General features: G+C 45.6%; 1 protein-coding gene and 1 non-coding gene across 2 annotated transcripts in view; one reads left to right on the forward strand and one right to left on the reverse strand.

The window, feature by feature from the left end:
* The window catches only part of wdr55 (WD repeat domain 55), a 165,108-nt gene extending 155,283 nt beyond the window's left edge, over nucleotides 1-9,825 (reverse strand). The window contains exon 1 of the mRNA XM_072482905.1: nucleotides 9,807-9,825. The gene's annotated coding sequence lies outside the window, so the exon portion shown is untranslated. The remainder of the gene's footprint in view (nucleotides 1-9,806) is intronic.
* trnag-ucc (transfer RNA glycine (anticodon UCC)) lies at nucleotides 1,469-1,540 on the forward strand. The gene has a single exon. It is a non-coding gene; the product is annotated as a tRNA-Gly (tRNA).
* Nucleotides 9,826-24,821: the final 14,996 nt, after the last annotated feature.

The raw sequence follows: 24,821 nt of genomic DNA on the forward strand, positions 1-24,821 counted from the left end.
CATTGCCAGCCGGCGCACGCGCTCTCTGGGCCCCATTGCCAGCCGGCGCACGCGCTCTCTGGGCCCCATTGCCAGCCGGCGCATGCGCTCTCTGGACCCCATTGCCAGCAGGGGCACGCGTTCTCTGGGCCCCATTGCCAGCAGGCGCACGCGTTCTCTGGGCCCCATTGCCGGCTGGGGCACGCGCTCTCTGGGCCCCATTGCCAGCCGGCGCACGCGCTCTCTGGGCCCCATTGCCAGCAGGCGCACGCGCTCTCTGGGCCCCATTGCCAGCAGGCGCACGCGCTCTCTGGACCCCATTGCCAGCAGGGGCACGCGCTCTCTGGGCCCCATTGCCAGCAGGGGCACGCGTTCTCTGGGCCCCATTGCCAGCAGGCGCACGCGCTCTCTGGGCCCCATTGCCAGCAGGCGCACGCGCTCTCTGGGCCCCATTGCCGGCTGGGGCACGCGTTCTCTGGGCCCCATTGCCAGTCGGCCCATTACGCATGCGCGGATGCTCTTTTTGAGAGTACGGTAAGAAGTTTTACAACACCAGGTTAAAGTCCAACAGGTTTGTTTCAAATCACTAGCTTTCGGAGCACTGCTCCTTCCTCAGGTGAATGAAGAGGTAGGTTCCAGAAACACTATATATATATATATATATATATATAGACAAAGTCAAAGATGCAAGACAATGCTTAGAATGCGAGCATTTGCAGGTAATTAAGTCTTTACAGATCCAGAGAGAGGGGTAACCCCAGGTTAAAGAGGTGTGAATTGTCTCAAACCAGGACAGTTGGTAGGATTTCGCAAGCCCAGGCCAGATGGTGTGGGATGAATGTAATGCGACATGAATCCAAGGTCCCAGTTGAGGCCGTACTCATGTGTGTGGAACTTGGTTATAAGTTTCTGTTCGGCGATTCTGCGTTGTCGAGCATCTTGAACGCTTACCCGGAGATCAGAGGCTGAATGCCCTTGACTGCTGAAGTGTTCCCCAACTCGAAGGGAACATTCCTGCCTGGCGATTGTCGCGCGATGTCCGTTCATCCGTTGTCGCAGCGTCTGTTTGGTCTCGCAAATGTACCACGCTTCGGGACATCCTTTCCTGCAGCGCATGAGGTAGACAACGTTGGCCGAGTCGCACGAGTATGTACCACGTACCTGGTGGGTGGTGTTCTCACGTATAATGGTGGTACCCGTGTCGTTGATCTGGCAAATCTTGCAGAGATTGCCATGGCAGGGTTGTGTGGTGTCGTGGTCACTGTTCTGAAGGCAGGGTAGTTTGCTGCAAACAATGGTTTGTTTGAGGCTGCGCGGTTGTTTGAAGGCAAGTAGTGGGGGGGTGGGGATGACCTTGGCAAGATGTTCATCTTCATCGATGACGTGTTGAAGGCTGTGAAGAAGATGTTGTAGTTTCTCCGCTCCGGGGAAATACTGGACAACGAAGGGTGCTCTGTCGGTTGTGTCCCGTGTTTGTCTTCTGTAGTGAGCGCTGGTGGTATAGTGGTGAGCATAGCTGCCTTCCAAGCAGTTGACCCGGGTTCGATTCCCGGCCATCGCAATAATAAATTGATATTTGTCTTCTGAGGAGGTCGGTGCGTTTTTTTGCTGTGAGTGAACAGGTTACCTGATGCCAGGTAAGAGCCAGGGCCCAGGTGAAGAGTGAAGACTTCCCTCCAGTACCAGACCCAACAAGGATTTACAGAGACTTTTGTCGCAGATGAAATGTAATGCAGATTCTTTAGAGCAGAAGAAACTGAACAATGTTAACTGAGTGCGTGATGAACGGTGAGAAGTTGAGAATCTGGTATAGATGGTAACGGTAGTGCACTTTCCAGAATCATAAAATCAGATGCGGTCATTCAACCGTAGGACGTAATGTCCGTGCTGGCCCATCTGCAAGAGCAACTCACCCACTCTCCAGTTCTTTCCCTGGAGCCCTACAAGATTTAAAAAAAAAAATCTTCAGGTGCTTAGCCTAGTAGTAGGCAGTTAATGGTCGGAAGTTGGGGAGAGTTAGAACATAGAACATAGAACAATACAGCGCAGTACAGGCCCTTCGGCCCACGATGTTGCACCGAAACAAAAGCCATCTAACCTACACTATGCCATTATCATCCATATGTTTATCCAATAAACTTTTAAATGCCCTCAATGTTGGCGAGTTCACTACTGTAGCAGGTAGGGCATTCCACGGCCTCACTACTCTTTGCGTAAAGAACCTACCTCTGACCTCTGTCCTATATCTATTACCCCTCAGTTTAAAGTTATGTCCCCTCGTGCCAGCCATATCCATCCACGGGAGAAGGCTCTCACTGTCCACCCTATCCAACCCCCTGATCATTTTGTATGCCTCTATTAAGTCTCCTCTTAACCTTCTTCTCTCCAACGAAAACAACCTCAAGTCCGTCAGCCTTTCCTCATAAGATTTTCCCTCCATACCAGGCAACATCCTGGTAAATCTCCTCTGCACCCGCTCCAAAGCCTCCACGTCCTTCCTATAATGCGGTGACCAGAACTGTACGCAATACTCCAAATGCGGCCGGACCAGAGTTCTGTACAGCTGCAACATGACCTCCCGACTCCGGATCTCAATCCCTCTACCAATAAAGGCCAACACTCCATAGGCCTTCTTCACAACCCTATCAACCTGGGTGGCAACTTTCAGGGATCTATGTACATGGACACCTAGATCCCTCTGCTCAGCCACACTTTCAAGAACTTTACCATTAGCCAAATATTCCGCATTCCTGTTATTCCTTCCAAAGTGAATCACCTCACACTTCTCTACATTAAACTCCATTTGCCACCTCTCAGCCCAGCTCTGCAGCTTATCTATATCCCTCTGTAACCTGCTACATCCTTCCACACTATCGACAACACCACCGACTTTAGTATCGTCTGCAAATTTACTCACCCACCCACCCACAGAACAAAGAGATGAACAGGGTGCTGAAGAAGGCATTCGGCATGCTAGGTTTAATTGGTCAGTATATTGAATACAGGAGTTGGGATGTCTTGTTGAAGTTGTACAAGACATTGATAAGACCACACATGGAATACTGTGTTCAGTTCTGGTCACCCTATTATAGGAAGGATATTGTTAAACTAGAAAGAATTCAGAAGAGATTTACAAGGATGCTGCCAGGACTTGATGGTCTGAGTTATAAGGAGAGGCTGGAACCTTTTTCCCTGGAGCGTAGGAGGCTTAGGGGTGATCTTCTAGTGGTTTATAAAATAATGAGGAGCATAGATAAGGTAGATAGTCAACATCTTTTCCCAGAATGTGGAGATGCCGGCGTTGGACTGGGGCGAGCACAGTAAGAAGTCTTACAACACCAGGTTAAAGGATTGTTTCAAACCACTAGCTTTCGGAGCACTGCTCCTTCCTCAGGTGAATGAAGAGGTAGCTTCCAGAAACATTTATATAGACAAAGTCAAAGATGCAAGACAATACTTTGAATGCGAGCATTTGCAGGTAATTAAGTCTTTACAGAGACTTAATTACCCTCTCTCTGGCTCTGTAAAGACTTAATTACCTGCAAATGTTTGCATTCAAAGTATTGTCTTGCATCTTTGACTTTGTCTATAAAAATGTTTCTGGAGCCCACCTCTTCATTCACCTGAGGAAGGAGCAGTGCTCCGAAAGCTAGTGATTTGAAACAGACCTGTTGGACTTTAACCTGGTATTGTAAGACTTCTTACTCTTTTCCCGAAGGTAGAGGAGTCTAGAACTAGAGGTTTAAGGTGAGAGGAGAGAGATACAAAAGAGACCAGAGGAGAATTTTTTTCACACAGAGCATCTGGAACGAGCCAGCAGAGGCAGTGGTAGAGGCGGGTGCAATTTTTCCTTGAAAAAACAGTTAGACGGTTACATGGGCAGCATGGGTATAGAGGGCCAAATGCGGGCAAGTGGGCCTAGCTTAGTGACAGAAACTGGGTGGCATGGACAAGCTGGGCAGAAGGGCCTGTTTCCATGCTGTAAACATCTATGACTCTATTAGCCAATTCCCTTTTAAAAAGCACAATTGAATCTGCTTCCACCACACTCAGGGAACACATTCCAGAACAGCCACAATGTCTTCAATATACTCATGAAACTGAACATCCTCATGTTTGGAACTATCCTCCTAAGTCATTTCTGCACGTCTCTGGAAAGCCTTCAAACGCTTTCTAAAACATGGTGTCCCAGAACTGGATATAACTTCGATTTGAAGTTCATAAGATGCAGGAGCAGAAGTAGGCCTGTCAGTCCATCAAGTCTGCTCTGCCGTCAATGAAATCATGGCTGATCTGCTATAATCTTCAAATCACCTTTCATAACCCTGGTTAACACAGGTTGAAAATCTGTATCCCAGCCTTGAACATACTTAACAACCCAGCCTCTGCAGCTCTCTGCGGTAAAGAATTCCACAGATTCACTCCCCTCAGAGCTGAAATTCCTCCTGATCTCCGTCTTAAATAGATAACCCTTTACTCTGAGATTATGCCCTCTGGTACTAGACTATTCCACAAGAGGAAACAACTTCACAACATCTACCCTGAGAATCCTGTATGTCTCAACAAGGTCACCTCTCAATCTTCTCAACTCCAATGAGTGAAGGCCCAACCTACTTAACCTCTCCTCATATAAGAAAATCCCTCCATACCTGGGATTAATGGAGTGAACCTTCCCTGGACTGTCTCCAATGCCAGTATATCTTTCCTAAGATAAAGGGACCAAAACGCTTCATAGTTCTCTAGGTCCAACTTGTGCCTTGTTGCAGCAGGACTTCCTTATTTTTATACTGCATTTCCTTTGAAATAAAGACTAACATTCCATTTGCCTTCCCAATTACCTGCTGAACTTGCATGCTAGCTCTCTGTGATTTTTTTCATGAGGACCCCTCAATCTCTCTCTGCTTCAGATTTCTGTAGTCTTTCTCCATTTAAATCATATTCAGCTCCTTTATTTTTCCTACCAAAATGCACAACTTCACAATTTCCTACATTATATTCCATCTATCAAGTTTTTGCCCACTCACTTACCACTTGCCTTCCCAGAGGAAACTTGGCAATAGTGTTATGCAGATATACAGATCACTACAAATAGTACATTCACTTCTCTTGTCCAAGTCATTAATATATATTGTAAATAATTGTGGCTCCAGCATGGATCCCTGTGGAACTCCACTAGTTACAGGTTGCCGTCATGAAAATGCCCCCTTATCCCAATTCTCTGTCTTCTATCAATTAGCCAATCCTTTATCCATACCAAAATACTACCCCCGACACCATGGGCTCTTATTAAGTAGCCTTTTGTATGGTACTTTATTGAACACCTTTTACATCTATTGGTTCCCCTTCAGCTATCCTGCTCATTACCATCTCATAGAATTCAAATAAATTTGTCAGGCATGATTTCCCCTCCATGAAGCTATGCTGACTCTGCTTTATTATATTATGTATTTCTAAATGCTCTGCTATTACATCCTTTATAATCGACTTAACATTTTCTCAATAACAGAAGTTAAGCTAACTGGCCTATAGTTACCTTTTTTTTCTCCCTCCCATTTTGAATAATGGTGTTACATTGCCAGTTTTCCATTCCTCTGGGACTTTCCCAGAATTTAAGGATTCTTGGAAGGTTACTACCAGTGCATCCATTATCTCTGTAGCTACTTCCTTTAATATCCTAGGATGCAACCCACCCTGTCCAGGGGATTTATCAGCCTTTAGCCCCATTAGTTTCCCTCATACCTTTTCTCTAATGATAGTAATTGTATTTATTTCCTCCCTCCCCCCACCACTCACCTTCTGCACTATTTTTAGAATGTTGTTCGTGTCTTCCACCATGAAGATGGACACTAATTATGTGTTTAATCTCCTCGACCATTTCATGAAAAACGAAAATCGCTTATTGCCACAAGTAGGCTTCAAATGAAGTTACTGTGAAAAGCCCCTAGTTGCACATCACGGCGCCTGTTCGGAGAGGCTGGTACGGGAATTGAACCCTCGCTCCTGGCCTTGTTCTGCTTTACAAGCCAGTTGTTTCGCCCACTGTGCTAAACCAGCCCCAGCCTTAAATCATGCTTCCGCATGATTATTTCCTCAGTCCCATTCTCTAAGGGGCCTATGTTCATTTTGACCTCTCTCTTCCCTTTTATATATTTAAAGAATCTCTTGCTGTCAGTTTTTATATTTCTTGCCAGTTTATCCCAATAGTTTATATTCTCTCTCTTTATTATATTTGGTCATCTTTTGTTGGTTTTTTAAACTTTCCCAGTCCTCTGGCTTACCACTAATTTTTGCCACATTACATGTTTTTTCATTCAGTTTAATACTATCCTTCACTTCCTTGGCTAACTCTGATTGATTTATCTCTGTCATTGTTGATCAACCATCTTTCCTGCTATACTCCTTTCCCAGTCCACTCCAGCCAACTCTGCCCTCATTCCTTAATTACCCTTATTTAAGTTCATTTTCCATGGCAATGCCTTGACCAATCAGTTATCATTTTACCCTTAATGTATATGTAAAATAACTTTTAATCTACTATATCCTTGATCCCCTTAGTAAGTCACAGATGGATCTTTCTCGTTAACCTTTTGTTTTTAACTGGAATGTATTTTAGTTGAACATTTTAAATTATTTCTTTAATTGCTTCCTACTGTTTATTTACTGCCAGACCTTTTCGTCTAATTACCCAGTTAACCCTCAGATAGTTCTTCCCCCCCCCCCCCTGACGGCCCGGGGAGATACTCAGAGAGTCCGGTAGTAACAGCTTTGTTGAGAATTTGGAGGCAGTTTCGAAAGCACTGCGGGTTGGGGCAGGGTCAAAGGAAATGCCGATTCAGGGGAACCATAGATTTGAGCCAGGGAAGTGGGATGGAAATTTTTGGAGATGGGAGGAGAAAGGAATTAGGACACTAAAAGATTTGTTTCTTGGGGGTTGTTTTGCGGGATTGAAGGAGCTGGGAGCGAAGTATGGGCTGGAGCAGGGGAAATATTTAGATACATGCAGGTTCGAGACTTGGCCAGAAAGGAGATACAGAGCTTCCCAGCAGAGCCGGCTTCCACATTGCTGACGACAGGGGGACTAGAGAAGGGGATAGTATCGGCGGTTTACGGGGCTATTTTGGAGGAGGAGAAGGTGCCGCTAGAAGGGATCAAGGCAAAGTGGGAGGAAGAGTTGGGAGAGGGTATGGAGGAGCAATTCTGGTGTGAGGTGCTCTGGAGGGTGAACGCCTCCAACTCGTGTGCGAGGATGGGGCTAATACAGCTGAGGGTGGTGTATAGAGCGCACGTTACAAGGGTGAGGATGAGCCGACTCTTTGAGGGGGTAGAAGATGTATGTGAACGTTGTGGGGGGGGGGGGGGGGCGCAAACCACGTTCATGTGTTTTGGTCCTGTTCAAAGCTGGAGGATTACTGGCAGGAGGTGTTTAGGGTACTCTCTAAAGTGGTGCACGTGAAACTGGATCCGGGTCCTCAGGAGGCCATATTCTGGGTGTCGGACCAGCTGGGGTTGGAAACGGGCATGGAGGCGGCTGTTGTAGCCTTCGCCTCATTGATCGCCCGAAGGCGGATCCTGTTAGGGTGGAGATCAACCTCTCCACCCTGTGCCCTGGCATGGGTGGGGGACCTGCTGGAATTCTTGACGCTTGAAAAGGTCAAATTATAACTGAGGGTAAGGATGGAGGCATTCTACAATTCATGGGCGTTATTCATTATGCACTTTTGAGAATTGGATCACATCGAACATTGTGGGGGTTGGGGGCTGGAAGAGTTTGGAGGAGGGGGGACTGTATGTGTTAATGGTGACTATGGGTGACTCCTGATTCCTCTTTGTCATTTGTTTTTGTTAACATGTGGGCTAATGCTTGGGGGTTTGGTGGGAAGATGGGATTGTTGTTATTGATATGGGGATTGACATTACATTCGTTACTGATTATTGTTTATTGTTGGGTGTAAATTTGGGAGAAAATGTGAAAAAGGAGGAGAATAAAAATTTTTTTTAAAAAAAAGATAGTTCTTCCCTCAAAACTATGTGGTTTATGTGATGGAGTATGTCATTTTCAAACTTAATTCAGAATGCATTTGTATTATGATCACTATTTCCAAGTGGATCTTTTACGATGACATTACTAATTAACCTCACTACACAACACTAGATCTAAAATAGCTTTATCCCAAGTAGGTTCCACAATATATTGCTCCAGTAAATTATCAGGAATGTATTAGAACCATTGAATCATAGAAAAGATACAGCACAGAAGAGGGGCAATCGGCCCATCCTGTCACTGCTGACCCAAAGACACCCAGGTGCCCTTACTTAAAAAAAATTTTTTTTTAGAGTACCCAATTCATTTTTTCCAATTAAGGGGCAATTTAGCATGGCCAATCCACCTACCCTGCATATTTTTGGGTTGTGGGGGCGAAACCCACGCAAACACGGGGAGAATGTGCAAACTCCACACGGACAGTGACCCAGAGCCGGGATCGAACCTGGGACCTTGGCGCCGTGAGGCTGCAGTGCTAACCCACTGCTCCACCGTGCTGCCCAGAAGCCCTTTCTAATCGCACTTTCCTGCAGAATACAGCACTTAAGGTGCAGATCCAGGTACTATGTAAAAGAGTTGAGAGTCTCTGCTTCCACCACCAATTCAGGCAGCGAATTCCAGATACCCACTCCCTTCTGCTAAAAAAATGTTTTTCCTCATTTCCCTCTAATCCTTCTGTCACTTAGCCTGAATCTATGACCCCTGGTTTTTGAACTCTCTGCCAAGGGAAACTGGTCCGTCCTGTCTACTCTATATCTACCCGTCACAATTTTGTATACCTCAATCATGTCACCCCTCAGACTTCTCTGTTCCAAGGAAAATGACCCCCAGCTCTCAGATCTCTCCTTGTAGCTATAACTCTGCAGCCCTGAATTTTCTCTCCAGAGCATTACGTCCTTCCGGCAATATGGTGACCAGAACTGCGCGGGATACTTTTCCATTGCCTCAACCTTTATTTTCACCTGAATGATGTGCTGAACATCGTTGCACACCAACAGCACATTCATGGATTGGAATCTGTACATCACGACATTTAGATGCAGCAAACACAAAGCCACATGTCTGCAGCTCATGGCAAAGCCGCATATTCACTCTGCTTCCCAGTGACCAGAGAGAATTCTAGGTACTTCTTCTCCTGAAATAAAGAGTGCCAGGAACCATTAAACAGCACTGGAAGATGTTCCTGGCTTGGGTTGAGGTAAGAAATGTTTTCTGAAGACCCAGGGTGGGTATGGGCTCCTATCCTTTTTCCTCTCCTTCCTCTTCAATCAGCTTGTCTACACGTTGATGCTGCCTCTGCCCATTGCAGGCCAAGGGGGTGGTAACTACAGAACCATGACTGGGTAACCATGAGCAAATAGTCTGACCAAGTGAGAACCAAAGTCTCCACCATGAACAGCACCACTCCTTGTGACCTCACCAACTTTAAACAGCCCCACAAACCACCAAACACTTCTACAGACTCAGACAGCAAAGCCACTAACAGGAACAAACCCGAAAGGAGCTCATTATCCATTTAAAATCCACTGGTGGTGGGGTCTGTTCTGTTGCTGAATGCATGTAAAGCTGTGGGTGGTTAAGAGAGGGTCCATAATAGCACCCAATCAGTGTTACACACTGAGAAACATCATTTCTTTGTCCACACCACATACCTAGCACACGCTGCTAATGCCTAAGCCAACACCCTCATCAAAAAGTCTTCACCTTGGGTCAGCACAAAATATCAACAGCTAGGCTAAAGGTGGACCTACACCTGGATAATAAGTTCAACCAAGGAATCACTTACCAGGATCCAGCTCCTGAAAGCAAATAGGGTGAACAGTAACTGCAGAACAAAACGTGCTGCTGCAAGTCTCACGGTGACAGCATAACAGTCCAAGGAAAGATTCAAGTCAGGCTCCACAGTCACTAAACCAGTGCTTCAATCAGAATTCATCCCATTTCCATCCAGTTTCCACACTGAGGAGGTAGTCCCCTCCTGTAAAAATAAGGAATGTTTTTTGTGCCACAGAATAATGCTTGGCGTTTATGGTGAATGTTCACTTGAATCTGTTCAAAGTCTCTTTCGATTCTGACCAGCAGCATCTATAAAAGGTGCCATTGTAGGAATCGTCAGTCTAAAGTGCAGTCAGTGGGGAACTTGGGCAGGACTGCATCTGGCACAAAAAAAAAGCTCCTGCTGTCTCCCATTCCTGTCCCCTTTTGCCTTTCCTTTGTATTTGGTTAATTAGATGGGGGGAAATCAGATCAGCAGCAACACAAAATGGATTTAGTTGCGGTTCACGACAATGATTGAGCATTTTGTATCCTTTACTGATTAACAGAGATCAGGACAAGGGTCAAACTGTTATAAATTCACCATGTGTCACACATCGGAGAAAGAGCACGAGAAAACCCTTGGAGTCTTGATGGTAAAGTTGGATAAATGGAGAGGCGCCTCCTAGAATGTAGGCTTCACGCTAAGGCAGAGGTCCTCAACCGCTGTGTCCTACCTTTCACTTTTAAGGGAATATATGTTGACTGTGCCCAAACCATTTCTGTTTTGTAGGTAGCCCTTTGTTCAGCTACAGTTTTCCCGCCAAACTTTTGTTCCAGTCCGGCCCAATTCCGTTCTTGCCCCATTGAAGCCGGTTCTCTCCCAGTTAATTATTTTTTTTTAAATTTTATTGCTAAATTTAAGAGTACCCAATTATTTTTTATCCAATTAAGTGTGACCAATCCACCTAACCAGCTCATTTTTGGGGAGTTTTGGAGGTGAAACCCACGCAGACATAGGGAGAATGTGGATACTCCACACGGACAGTGACCTAGGGACGGGATTCGAACCCAGGTCCTCAGCGCCGCAGTCCCAGTGCTAGCCACTGCGCCACCGTGCTGCCCCCAGTTAATTATTTTTGCTCTGGGTTGCGCATTGTCCCTTTCTACCATCATCCTAACCTTTACAATAGATTGAACGCTGTCTCTTGCATGTTTCCCCCACTGACACCCCCACTATTTGGCCCACCTCATTTGCAAGAACCAGGTTCAACAGTGCATTATTTCTTGTTGGACTGGACACAAACTGCTGTGGAAAACTTTCACCGGCACATCTAGGAACATTTACCCCTCTCAGCCCTTCACACTACCAGTGCCCCAGTCTACTTTTGGGTAATTAAAGTCCCCCATTATAATACAAGGGCCCTTTGTGTTGATTCCCTTATTTCCCATTTCTTTGTGGGCAGGATCACTTTTGGGAAAATCAGCATATTTGAGTGATACAGCTAGTCTCACTCTAACATGCAGTTTCACGAGGCACCCAATGCTGGGGTCTATCCCCTTCACCTTGGGCAACTGCGTCAGTATTGGTCTCCACAAATGAGAACCAGATGGTTAGCACCGCTGCCTCACAGCGCCAAGGACCCAAGTTTAATTCTGGCCTTGGGTCACTCTGTGGAATTTGCACATTCTCCTCGTATCTGCGTGGGTTTCCTTCTGGTGCTCCGATTTCCTCCCACAGACCAAAGATATCCATGTTAGGTGGATTAGCCATGCTAAATTTCCCCATAGTGTTCAGGGAAGTGCAGGTTAGTTGAGGTTAGGGTGGGGAAGTGCACCTAGGTAGGGTACTTTTATAGAGGGTGAGTGCAGATTGTAGGGATTCTTTGGTTCTAGAGATGGGCTACAGGAAGAATAGGCAATTTGGTTAGATATTGACCTAATTGTACAGGAGCCAGAGCGGGGGAAGAATGGTGCATGTGGTAGCTTGTTGGAGAGTGAGATTGCACATTAATTCTTCTGATGCGTTAGTGTGATGAATGTAGCAATTTCAGATGTATTATGTGTCTTTGGTGCAGTGAGGGTTAAATGTCTGGGTTAGTGTGAGTGTGACTGCTGCAATCATGTTTTCAAAGAAATCCCAGTTTGAAAGGTTGGAAGCCAGGAGTGCAATTAAAGCCTCTTAAAAAGCTTGGGCTAATGGAATGTTGTTTTAATTAAGGGGATTCCCTGTGGAGTTAATTAGATTTCAGCTTCGTAAGATGTTGTTGTTGTTGGGTGGAGCTTAAGGCTTCCGGCATTTTGAGAAAGCAGTTCAGTTCTGATCTGAATGAAACTGTGTCCAGAAGTGAAGCAGTTTTGTGCTCACTGCAGTTCAGTTAAAAGAGATTAACAGTCTTCAAAGCAACACAGACTTTTCTGAGAGCAAGGAGGAGCTGAATCAAGCTCAGAAGCATCTTCTGAAGAAATACAACCAGAAATTTGCATGGGTCTGATGGGAGTCAGATCTTTTCTTTAAAGCGATTTCAAGAGATATCTCTTTCTCAAAGAAAATCCTTGTAAAGAAAATATTCCTACATGCCATTGGTAAATACAGTGGATTGAGAGTTGAGATAGTTTTTACCCTTGTTGTTTGAGTGGGAATAAAGATAGCAGTTAAGGGTATTGCATTCACTGTATTGAGCAGTATTGTTTCAGGGGTAATTGTAAATTATTTTCTGGTGTGATATTTTTTTAAAAATATTTTTATTAAAGAATTTTCATGTATTTCTTTAGAATATTTTTATTCTCCTTTTTCACATTTTCATCAAATTTACACCCACCAACAAATAATCAACAGTTGGTGTTGTTGGTCCATACGCTCGCCATGGGAGCGTTGTATAGGAGCTTTACCCAGGAGGTGAACCCTGTTCCAAGCCCGAACCGCTCCAGTACCTCTATGAGGTACTTCCATTCGACCCTGTCAAAGGTCTTTTCTGCGTCTAGCGACACGATCACCTCTGGTATTCTCTCCCCGGATGGGGTCATTATCACATTCAGCAGGCACCTGATGTTCGAGGTTAGCTGCCTACCTTTGACAAAGCCCGCCTGGTCCTCTGCGACCACCTCTGGTACGCAATCTTCTCGCCTTTTGGCTAGGATTTTGGCCAGTATTTTGGCGTCTGCATTCAGCAATGAGATGGGTCTGTATGACCCACATTCCATTGAGTCTTTATCTTTCTTAGGTATCAGTGAGATTGAGGCCTGTGCTAGCATAGGTGGCAGTGTGCCCCTCGCTAGCGAGTCTGTGAACATCTCCCGCAGGTGCGGGGCCAGTGCTGTTGCAAATGTTTTGTAGAAGTCCGCCGGGAACCCGTCTGATCCCGGCGCCTTCCCCACCTGCATGGAGCTAATGCTGTCCATGATCTCTCCCAGTGCTACTGGTACGTCCAGGTCCCGTTTTCTGTCCTCCCCCACGACAGGTATGTCCAATGTTATGGGCCAGGGTTTAGAGAACCCCAAAGTGTATCGTGGAGTTCACCTGACCCATGACTTTTACTAGATTGCGGTATCGGGAGCAGGGGCTGGTTTAGCACAGGGCTAAATCACTGGCTTTGAAAGCAGACCAAGGCAGGCCAGCAGCACGGTTCAATTCCCGTACCAGCCTCCCTGAACAGGCGCCGGAATGTGGCGACTAGGGGCTTTTCACAAGTAGGCTTTTGAAGCCTACTTGTGACAAAAAGCGATTTTCACATTTCACACGGCCCACTCTACACATGTGGTGCAGCAGACATTTAAAAGTAATTTTTAAAGCAAAACAATGTTTATTCTATGAACTCAGTTAACCTTTTTAAAACCTACAGTGAACATCTTAGCACCCATCATTTCAAATACAACCCCCCCCCCCCCCTTTTAACATCCATAAGACAAAAGTTATTTTTACAGAAGCACATCAGGTTTAAATTCTCTACTGAGAGCAGTTATCACTCTGAATTCACCAAATGATCTAAAGATAGTCTTTAGATGGCAGAGAGATCGAAATTACACCTTCTTTGGCTGGCTTCAGCTCCAACACTAAAACGAAACCAAAAAACACAGACACACCCAAGCTTTTTCTCAAAGCAAAACTAAAAAGCAGAGCCAGAGCTCGGCTCCACCCACACTCTGACATCACTGCAGCCACATGAACAGACAAACATTTCTTAAAGTGACATTCCCACGAAACCTTCCCCCAAGAAAAAAAATAAACCATCAACTTCAAGATGGTTTCATTTTTCACCTTTTCACTTTCCTTTAAAAATGCAGACAGTAAATATACTTTTTTGTTTAAAAAAACAACACACGCAAACAGGCATATACATAATCCAATTCAGTTCTTCTTCCTGTAACTCATCATCACATTCTTTTTTTTTTCTTTTAAAATTTAGAGTACCCAATACATTTTTTCCAATTAAGGGGCAATTTAGCGTGGCCAATCCACCTGATCTGCACATCTTTGGGTTGTGGGGGGGGGAAACCCACGCAAACACGGGGAGAATGTGCAAACTCCACACAGACAGTGACCCAGAGCCGGGATCGAACCTGGGACCTCGGCGCCGTGAGGCAGCAATGCTAACCACTGCTTTGGCTTTGGCAAGCCACCATGCTGCCCTTCATCATCACATTCTTGACAAAGCATCAGCTATCACGTTTTCTCGTCCTGCCACATGTATTCTTTTTAAATGACATGGCTGTAACAGTGAACTCCATCAAAACAGTCTGGCATTGTTATTCCGGAATCCCGCCAAAAACGCCAGTGGATTATGATTGCTGGTCACATAAATTTGAAAATGTTGCAAAACCAGCTCCAAGCTCAAAGTCTTTTTCTCAATTGTTGAATACTTCTGGTGAGAATTCAATTAAAAAAAATAACCAATAGGCCGCTCTAGCCCTTCATCGTCATCTTGTAGAAGCACCGCACCCACACCCACATCACTCGCATCAACAGCCACTTTGAATGGTTTTGTGTAATTTGGGATAGCTAACACAGGAGCAGTGGTTAACACAGCCTTCAGGCTGTCAAATGCCTGTTGACACTCTGCTGTCCACTGGAATTTGTTACGCTTCTTCAGCAAGTCTGTCAGTGGAGCGACCACACTGCTAAAATTCGGGACAAATTTCCGGTAAAATCCACTCATACCCAGAAATCGCATCATTCCCCGTCGTGTCGAGGGTATCGGAAACTCTCCAATAACTTTTGTTTTCACATCCCATGGGACCATTCGACCCTGTCCGATTGTATGGCCAAGGAAAGGGCTTTTCCAAATTCACTTTTGGCTAGGTTTATCACCAAACCCGGCTCCTGAAGTCGATCGAATAACTCCATCAAATGCTTCAAATGTTCTGTCCATGTCTGGCTAAAAATTACCAGATCGTCGATGTATACCGCACAATTGGGTAATCCTGAAACGACTTTGTTCGTTAACCGTTGAAATGTGGCTGGGGCGTTTTTCATGCCAAATGGCATAACTTTAAATTGGTATATAACATCTGGAGTCACAAAAGCTGAAATCACCTTTGCCCTGTTGGATAAAGGCACCTGCCAGTAACCTTTGAGTAAATCCAATTTGGAAATACAAGCTGTTTGTCCCACTTTCTCAATGCAATCCTCCAAACGTGGGATAGGATAAGAGTTGGTTCTTGTAACTGCATTAACCTTTCTATAGTCCACACACAACCGTTGGGTACCGTCCGGTTTTGGTACCATCACTATGGGTGAGCTCCATTGGCTGCAACCCATTTCAATTATGCCATTTTTAAGGATACTTTCAATATCTTTGTTAACCTGTCCCAATTTTGAAGGGTAATGTCTATATAGATGTTGTTTAATTGGAACAGCATTTCCCACATCTACCTGATGTATAGCCAGTTTAGTACTTCCCAATTCATCTCCACAAACTTGACATGTGATATTAATAACTCTTTCAGGTCAGTCCGTTTGTCCTCTGGAAGGTAACTCAACAATTTATCCCAATTTTTAAGAACATCCTCGTTTTTCAATTTAATTTGAGGTATGTTAAATTCAACATCATCTGGATTTGGTTCATCACTTTGAGTTAGAATCATTCCCTTTCAAAGTACCTTTTAAGCATATTCACATGACACATTCGGTGAGTTTTCCTTCTATCTGGCGATCTTACCACATAATTCATCTCACTTAATTTCCTTTCAATCCGATAAGGTCCACAAAACCTTGCTTTTAAAGGTTCACCTCCCATGGTAACAATACTAAAACTTCATCTCCATAGGTAAAACTACGAACTTTGGATTTCTTGTCCGCTACCCATTTCATCACATGTTGTGCAACTTTTAAATGTTGCCTAGCCAATTTCCCTGCTCTATTTAATTGTTCCCTAAAATTTGATACGTAATCCAATAATGTAAGTTCTGATTTCTCACTCACCAATTTTTTCCTTCATCAATTTAAGTGGTCCTCTTACCTCATGATGAAAAATTAGTTCAAAAGGACTGAATTTGGTTGACTCATTAGGTGCATCCCTAATTGCAAACAGCACAAATGGAATTCCTTTATCTCAATCCTCTGGATAATCTTGACAATAAACCCTCAACATTGTCTTTAATGTCTGATGCCACCTTTCTAATGCTCCCTGCGACTCTGGATGGTACGCAGTTGATTTAAGTTGTTTTATTCCTAAGCTATCCATGACTTCTTTGATTAACTTTGAGGTAAAATTTGATCCTTGATCTGATTGTATTTCGGTGGGTAGTCCATATCTAGTAAAGAATTTAAGTAACTCCTCCACAATCTTTTTAGCTGTAATATTGAGTACTGGAATGGCCTCTGGAAACCTAGTAGACACATCCATTATAGTCAAAAGATATTGATTTCCACTTTTAGTTTTAGGAAGCGGTCCTACGCAATCAATTAGGACCCTTGTAGAAGGTTCCTCAAATGCTGGAATGGGTAACAAGGGCGCTGGTTTTATCACTGCTTGAGGTTTCCCTATCACTTGACGTGTGTGACACGATCGACAAAATTTAACTACATCTTTATGTAGTCCAGGCCAATAAAAATGTTTTTGTATTTTGAGTTTGTGTTTTCCTTACTCCCAAATGACCTCCCACTGGTACCTCATGTGCAACTCGCAACATCTCCTTTCTATACCCTACCGGCAATACTACTTGATGAACTTCTGCCCACTTTTCATCTGCCTGCATATGTAAAGGTCTCCATTTTCTCATCAAGACATCACTTTTACGGTAATAACACTCTGGTATACACTCAGATTCCTCTTCCGTGTATGCTTTCTGATACATCCGTTTTATTTCTACATCTTTCTGTGGTAACTCAACCAATTTTCCTGAACTAAAAATATTCGCCGCATCCTCCACCTGTTCTTGGTCTTTTTCAACCATCTGATCAAAAATGTTTCTGATAATTGCACTTCAACTTTATCTTCAGTCTTTGATTTCTCCTCTTGTCTTAACCTGTGACTTTGCGACCTTGTTACTACACAATCCGGAAAAATCCCAGGATACTCGTCCTTCAACACTTGAGTTGTCTGATTTTCCACTGACTTATCAACCACAGTAGGCATCACTCCCACCTGAGATCCAGCTATATCATTACCCAAGATAAACTGTATTCCTGGACAAGATAGTTTCTTTATTACTCCTACTACCACTTCACCACTCTTTACTGGACTTTCCAACTTTACCTTATTTAATGGAACACTACTCTTCTTACCCTGGATTCCACATATTACCACCTTTTCTGGCAATATTCCTCCCAAACTACAGAACTCCTCATCTCTTACCATCAAAGATTGACTAGCTCCTGTATCTCTTAAAGTTGTGACTGCTTTTCCTGATACACATGAGTAAACTTTACCCACACAAGTAAATTCTTTAAAGAGATCTGGCACCTTCTTATCAATCACCTCTTGATCAGGCTGTACAATCTTTTGCACCTCCTGCGCTTCACTTGGGCTTTCCTTTACCACTTTAACAAACCCCACTGTCTTGTCCTGTTTTACCATATCAGCCTTCCCAGTGTTTTTCTTCCACCACCAACACTGTGACTTTACATGGCCTAGTTTATTACAGTGAAAACATTTTAAACTTTTCATGTCTCTTCCACCCTCCTGGATTCCCTTTTTAATCTGAGGTACACTTTCCTTATATTCTCCCATCAGATCACCTTTACCTTTACCACTTGAGTATTTCTCATGTCCCCAGTTTCTATCCCTCACTGGCTGAAACTGATGTCGGAAGCCAAGGTTTGATTTATGAACTAATTCATAATCATCTGCCATTTCTGCTGCTAACCTTGCAGTTTTAACCCTATGCTCTTCCACATGAGATCTCACTACACCAGGAATTGAATTTTTAAACTCCTCCAAAAGTATAATTTCTCTGAGAGCTTCATACGTTTGGTCTATTTTCAAAGCCCTTATCCACCTATCAAAATGACTCTGTTTGATCCTTTCAAACTCCATGTATGTTTGACCAAATTCTTTCCTTAAATTTCTAAACCTTTGTCTGTCGGCTACAGGCACTAGTTCATATGCACCTAAGATGGATTTTTTCATCTCCTCATACGTCCCAGATACCTCCTCCGATAGTGATGCAAACACTTCACTAGCCCTACCTACCAGCTTTGTTTGATTCAGTAATACCCACATGTCCAGTGGCCATTTCATTTGTTGAGCTACCTTCTCAAATGAAATGAAAAAGATTTCTACCTCCTTCTCATTAAACCTTGGCACTGCGTGGACATATTTAAATAGACCCCCACCAAGCCTTCGACTATGATGCTCTTTCTCACTATCCTCATCACTATCCTCCAACTGTACGTTTCACTTTACATCCGCCAATTTTAACTGACTGTCATGTTTCATGGCCATTTTCTGACGTTCAAACTCTCTCTCTTTATCTTTTCCCTGATCTGTATCTCCCTTTCTCTTTCTTTTTGTTCTGCTAGTGCTATTCTTTCTGTTTTCCTTTCTTCTCTCTCGTTTTCCTCTCTATCTCTTTCATATTCAAGCTGCTTTAATTCTTTCTCATGTTCCATTTGTTTAATTTGTAACTGAATCTTTGCCATTTCCAATGAGTCAAACTGTATCTCAGGCAATTTTAAATGCTTAGCCACTGCCATAATTACCTCATCTTTTCGCATTTTGTCAGGTAATGTTAACTACAATGTTTTTGCCAACTCTAAAAGCCTGTTCTTAGTCTCTATCCATAAGGTACTGTGTGTGACCGTCTCCACCCCCAAAAACCTCAGAGCCTCTGAAAGAGCAATTGTCCACAACACACTCACTACTTAAACTGAAATACCACACCTGAAAAGCAACAATATGCTCACCCCTCATTCTCTTTAAGTTCACTAAACCAATCCATTAGATAGACTTTTATCCCCCTCGAGCCCCCAATTTGTTATAGGCCAGGGTTTAGAGAACTCCAAAGTTTATATTGGAGATTACCTGACCCACAACTTTTACTAGATCTGGTATGGGGAGCACACGGCCCACTCTACACATGTGGTGCCGCAGAAATTTAAAATAATATTTAAGGCAAAACAATGTTTATTCTATGAACTCAGTTAACCTTTTTAAAACATACAGTGATCTTAGCACCCATCAATTCGAATACACCCCCCAAAGAATATAACACTTAGTAATCCTTAAACTTTCCTTTTAACATCCATAAGACAAAAACCCTTTTTACAGAAGCACATCAGGTTTAAATTCTGTATTGAAAGCAGTTATCAGTCTGAATTCACCAAATGATCTAGAGATAGTCTTCAGATGGCAGAGAGATCGAAATTACACCTTCTTTGGCTGGCTTCAGCTCCAACACTAAAACGAAACCAAAAAACACAGACATACCCAAGCTTTTTCTCAAAGTGAAACTAGAAAGCAGAGCCAGAGCTCAGCTCCACCCACACTCTGACATCACTGCAGCCACATGAACAGACAAACATTTCTTAAAGTGACATTCCCATGACACCAGTCCATCAAGGAACCGTTTCATCCTGGACTCCCCCGTTGGTGGCTCTGAGGTGTACAGCTCTTGGTAGAAGGCCTTGAAGGTTTTGTTGATCTTTTCTGTTTCTGTTTCTAATGTGCCTCTGGTATCCCTGATTTGTGCAATTTCTCTGGTAGCTGCCCGCTTTCTCAGCTGGTGTGTCAACAGGGGGCTGGCTTTCTCTCCATGCCCGTATAGGGTCCCCCGTGCCTGGCAGAGTTGGTGCACTGCTTTCCTGGTGGAGATCAGATCGAAGTTCCTTTGTAGCTTTTCCCTCTCCGCTAGGAGCTGTACGGTTGGGGCCTCAGAGTATTTACGGTCTACCTCCAGTATGGAGTCGACCACCTGCTGCCTAGCTGCCCTTTCCTCCCTATCCCTTACTACCGCCTTTAGTGCTTCCCAGAACGTGGGGGGTGAGACCTCCCCGTTTTGGTTGTTCTCCGTGTACTCTGCTATGGCCTGCGATATCTTTTCGTTGTCAGCTAGTAGGGCAGTGTCCAACCTCCATGTGGGGCATTGGGCCCTGCCTGTCTCCAGCCTCACGTCCATGTAATGTGGAACGTGGTTTGATATCACAATTTTTTTTTTTTAAGAATATTTTATTGAAAATCTTTGGTCAACCATCACAGTACATTGTGTATCCTTTACACAATAATATAACAGTATAAATAACAATGACCTGTTTTATAAACAAAGAATAAATAATATATAACAAAAACTAAAACTAAAACTAAATGGCAACTGCCTTGTCTCAGATAAACACTCTCCAAAAATATGGTTTAACAATCCAATATACAATTATTTATAGCAACGACCTATACATATTATACATATATATTAATAACCCTGAGACTCCTTCTGGTTCCTCCCCCGCCCCCCCCCCCCCTCCCCCCTGGGCTGCTGCTGCTGCCTTCTTCTTTTCCATTCCCTCTATCTTTCTGTGAGGTATTCGACGAACGGTTGCCACCGCCTGGTGAACCCTTGAGCCGATCCCCTTAGGACGAACTTAATCCGTTCCAGCTTTATAAACCCTGCCATGTCATTTATCCAGGTCTCCACCCCCGGGGGCTTGGCCTCCTTCCACATCAACAGTATCCTGTGCCGGACTACTAGGGACGCAAAGGCCAAAACATCGGCCTCTCTCGCCTCCTGCACTCCCGGCTCTTGTGCAACCCCAAATATAGCCAACCCCCAGCTTGGTTCGACCTGGACCCCCACTACTTTCGAAAGCACCTTTGTCACCCCCACCCAGAACCCCTGTAGTGCCGGACATGACCAGAACATGTGGGTGTGATTCGCTGGGCTTCTCGAGCATCTCGCACACCTATCCTCTACCCAAAAAAATTTACTGAGCCGTGCTCCAGTCATATGTGCCCTGTGTAACACCTTAAATTGATCAGGCTTAGCCTGGCACACGAGGACGATGAGTTTACCCTACTTAGGGCATCCGCCCACAGCCCCTCCTCAATCTCCTCCCCCAGCTCTTCTTCCCATTTCCCTTTCAGCTCATCTACCATAATCTCCCCCTCGTCCCTCATTTCCCTATATATATCTGACACCTTACCGTCCCCCACCCATGTCTTTGAGACTACTCTGTCCTGCACCTCATGCGTCGGGAGCTGCGGGAATTCCCTCACCTGCTGCCTCGCAAAAGCCCTCAGTTGCATATACCGGAATGCATTCCCTTGGGGCAACCCATATTTCTCGGTCAGCGCTCCCAGACTTGTGAACTTCCCATCCACAAACAGATCTTTCAGTTGCGTTACTCCTGCTCTTTGCCATATTCCAAATCCCCCATCCATTCTCCCCGGGGCAAACCTATGGTTGTTTCTTATCGGGGACCCCACCAAGGCTCCCGTCTTTCCCCTATGCCGTCTCCACTGTCCCCAAATTTTCAAAGTCGCCACCACCACCGGGCTTGTGGTGTATTTCTTCGGTGGGAACGGCAATGGGGCCGTCACCATAGCTTGTAGGCTAGTCCCCCTACAGGACGCCCTCTCCAATCTCTTCCACGCCGCTCCCTCCTCTTCCCCCATCCACTTACTCACCATTGAGATATTGGCGGCCCAGTAGTACTCACTTAGGCTCGGTAGTGCCAGCCCCCCCCTATCCCTACTACGCTGTAAGAATCCCTTCCTCACTCTCGGGGTCTTCCCGGCCCACACAAAACTCATGATACTCTTTTCGATCCTTTTGAAAAAAGCCTTCGTGATCACCACCGGGAGGCACTGAAACACAAAGAGGAATCTCGGGAGGACTACCATTTTAACCGCCTGCACCCTCCCTGCCAGTGACAGGGATACCATGTCCCATCTCTTGAAGTCCTCCTCCATTTGTTCCACCAATCGCGTTAAATTTAACCTATGCAATGTACCCCAATTCTTGGCTATCTGGATCCCCAAGTAACGAAAGTCCCTTGTTACCTTCCTCAGCGGAAAGTCCTCTATTTCTCTGCTCTGCTCCCCTGGATGCACCACAAACAACTCACTTTTCCCCATGTTCAGTTTATATCCTGAGAATTCTCCAAACTCCCGAAGTGTCCGCATTATCTCTGGCATCCCCTCCGCCGGGTCCGCTACATATAACAACAAATCATCCGCATACAGAGATACCCTGTGTTCTTCTCCTCCTCTAAGTACTCCCCTCCACTTCTTGGCACCCCTCAATGCTATTGCCAGGGGCTCAATCGCCAGTGCAAACAGTAATGGGGACAGAGGGCATCCCTGCCTTGTCCCTCTATGGAGCCGAAAGTATGCAGATCCCTGTCCATTCGTGACCACACTCGCCACTGGGGCCCTATACAACAGCTGCACCCATCCAACATACTCATCTCCAAAACCAAATCTCCTCAGCACCTCCCACAAATAATCCCACTCCACTCTATCAAATACTTTCTCGGCATCCATCGCCACCACTATCTCCGCTTCCCCCTCTGGTGGGGTCATCATCATTACCCCTAGCAGCCTCCGTATATTCGTATTCAGCTGTCTCCCCTTCACAAACCCAGTTTGGTCCTCATGGACCACCCTCGGGACACAATCCTCTATCCTCATTGCCATTACCTTGGCCAGAATCTTAGCGTCTACATTTAGGAGGGAAATAGGTCTATAGGACCCGCATTGCAGCGGGTCCTTTTCCTTCTTGAGGAGAAGCGATATCGTTGCCTCAGACATAGTCGGGGGCAGCTGTCCCCTTTCCTTTGCCTCATTAAAGGTCCTCATCAGTAGCGGGGCGAGCAAGTCCACATATTTCCTGTAAAATTCAACTGGGAATCCATCCGGTCCCGGAGCCTTCCCCGCCTGCATGCTCCTAATTCCTTTCACTACTTCCTCTATTTCAATCTGTGCTCCCAGTCCCACCCTTTCCTGCTCCTCCACCTTGGGGAATTCCAGCCGGTCCAGAAAGCCCATCATTCTCTCCCTCCCATCCGGGGGTTGAGCTTCGTATAATTTTTTATAAAATGCCTTGAACACTCCATTCACTCTCTCCGCTCCCCGCTCCATCTCTCCTTCCTCATCCCTCACTCCCCCTATTTCCCTCGCTGCTCCCCTTTTCCTCAATTGGTGGGCCAGCAACCTGCTCGCCTTCTCCCCATATTCGTACTGTACACCCTGTGCCTTCCTCCACTGTGCCTCTGCAGTACCCGTTGTCAGCAAGTCAAATTCTACGTGTAGCCTTTCCCTTTCCCTGTACAGTCCCTCCTCCGGTGCCTCCGCATATTGCCTGTCCACCCTCAGAAGTTCTTGCAGCAACCGCTCCCGTTCCCTACTCTCCTGCTTTCCTTTATGTGCCCTTATTGATATCAGCTCCCCTCTAACCACTGCCTTCAGCGCCTCCCAGACCACTCCCACCTGGACCTCCCCATTGTCATTGAGTTCCAAGTACTTTTCAATGCACCCCCTCACCCTTAGACACACCCCCTCATCTGCCATTAGTCGCATGTCCATTCTCCAGGGTGGGCGCCCTTCTGTTTCCTCCCCTATCTCTAAGTCCACCCAATGTGGAGCGTGATCCGAAATGGCTATAGCCGTATAGTCCGTTCCCCTCACCTTCGGGATCAACGCCCTTCCCAAAACAAAAAAGTCTATTCGCGAATAGACTTTGTGGACATAGGAGAAAAACGAAAACTCCTTACGCCTAGGTCTGCTAAATCTCCACGGGTCTACTCCTCCCATCAGCTCCATAAAATCTTTAAGCACCTTGGCTGCTGCCGGCCTCCTTCCAGTCCTGGACCTCGACCTGTCCAGCCCTGGTTCCAACACCGTATTGAAATCTCCCCCCATTACCAACTTTCCCACCTCTAGGTCCGGGATGCGTCCTAGCATACGCCTCATAAAATTGGCATCATCCCAGTTCGGGGCATATACGTTTACCAAAACCACCGTCTCCCCCTGTAGTTTGCCACTCACCATCACGTATCTGCCCCCGCTATCCGCCACTATAGACTTTGCCTCAAACATTACCCGCTTCCCCGCTAATATAGCCACCCCACTGTTTTTCGCATCTAGCCCCGAATGGAACACCTGCCCCACCCAACCTTTGCGTAGTCTCACCTGGTCTATCAGTTTCAAGTGCGTTTCCTGTAACATAACCACGCCTGCCTTAAGTTTCTTAAGGTGTGCGAGTACCCGTGCCCTCTTTATCGGCCCGTTCAGCCCTCTCACGTTCCACGTGATCAGCCGGGTTGGGGGGCTTTTTACCCCCCCCCCCCTTGTCGATTAGCCATCCCCTTTTTCCAGCTCCTCACCCGGTTCCCACGCAGCTGTGTCCCCCCCAGGCGGTGCCCCCCCGCCCATCCCACCCCATACCAGCTCCCCCCTCTCCCCAGCAGCAGCAGCCCAATAATTCCCCCCTCCCACCCCCCCCCCCCCCCCGCTAGATCCCCCACTAGCGTAGTTATACCCCACATGTTGCTCCCAGAAGTCAGCAAACTCTGGCCGACCTCGGCTTCCCCCCGTGACCTCGGCTCGCACCGTGCAATGCCCCCTCCTTCCTGCTTCCCTATTCCCGCCATGATTATCATAGCGCAGGAACCGAG

Source organism: Scyliorhinus torazame, chromosome 18 (assembly GCF_047496885.1).
Source record: "Scyliorhinus torazame isolate Kashiwa2021f chromosome 18, sScyTor2.1, whole genome shotgun sequence".
NCBI classification, from domain to species: domain Eukaryota; kingdom Metazoa; phylum Chordata; class Chondrichthyes; order Carcharhiniformes; family Scyliorhinidae; genus Scyliorhinus; species Scyliorhinus torazame.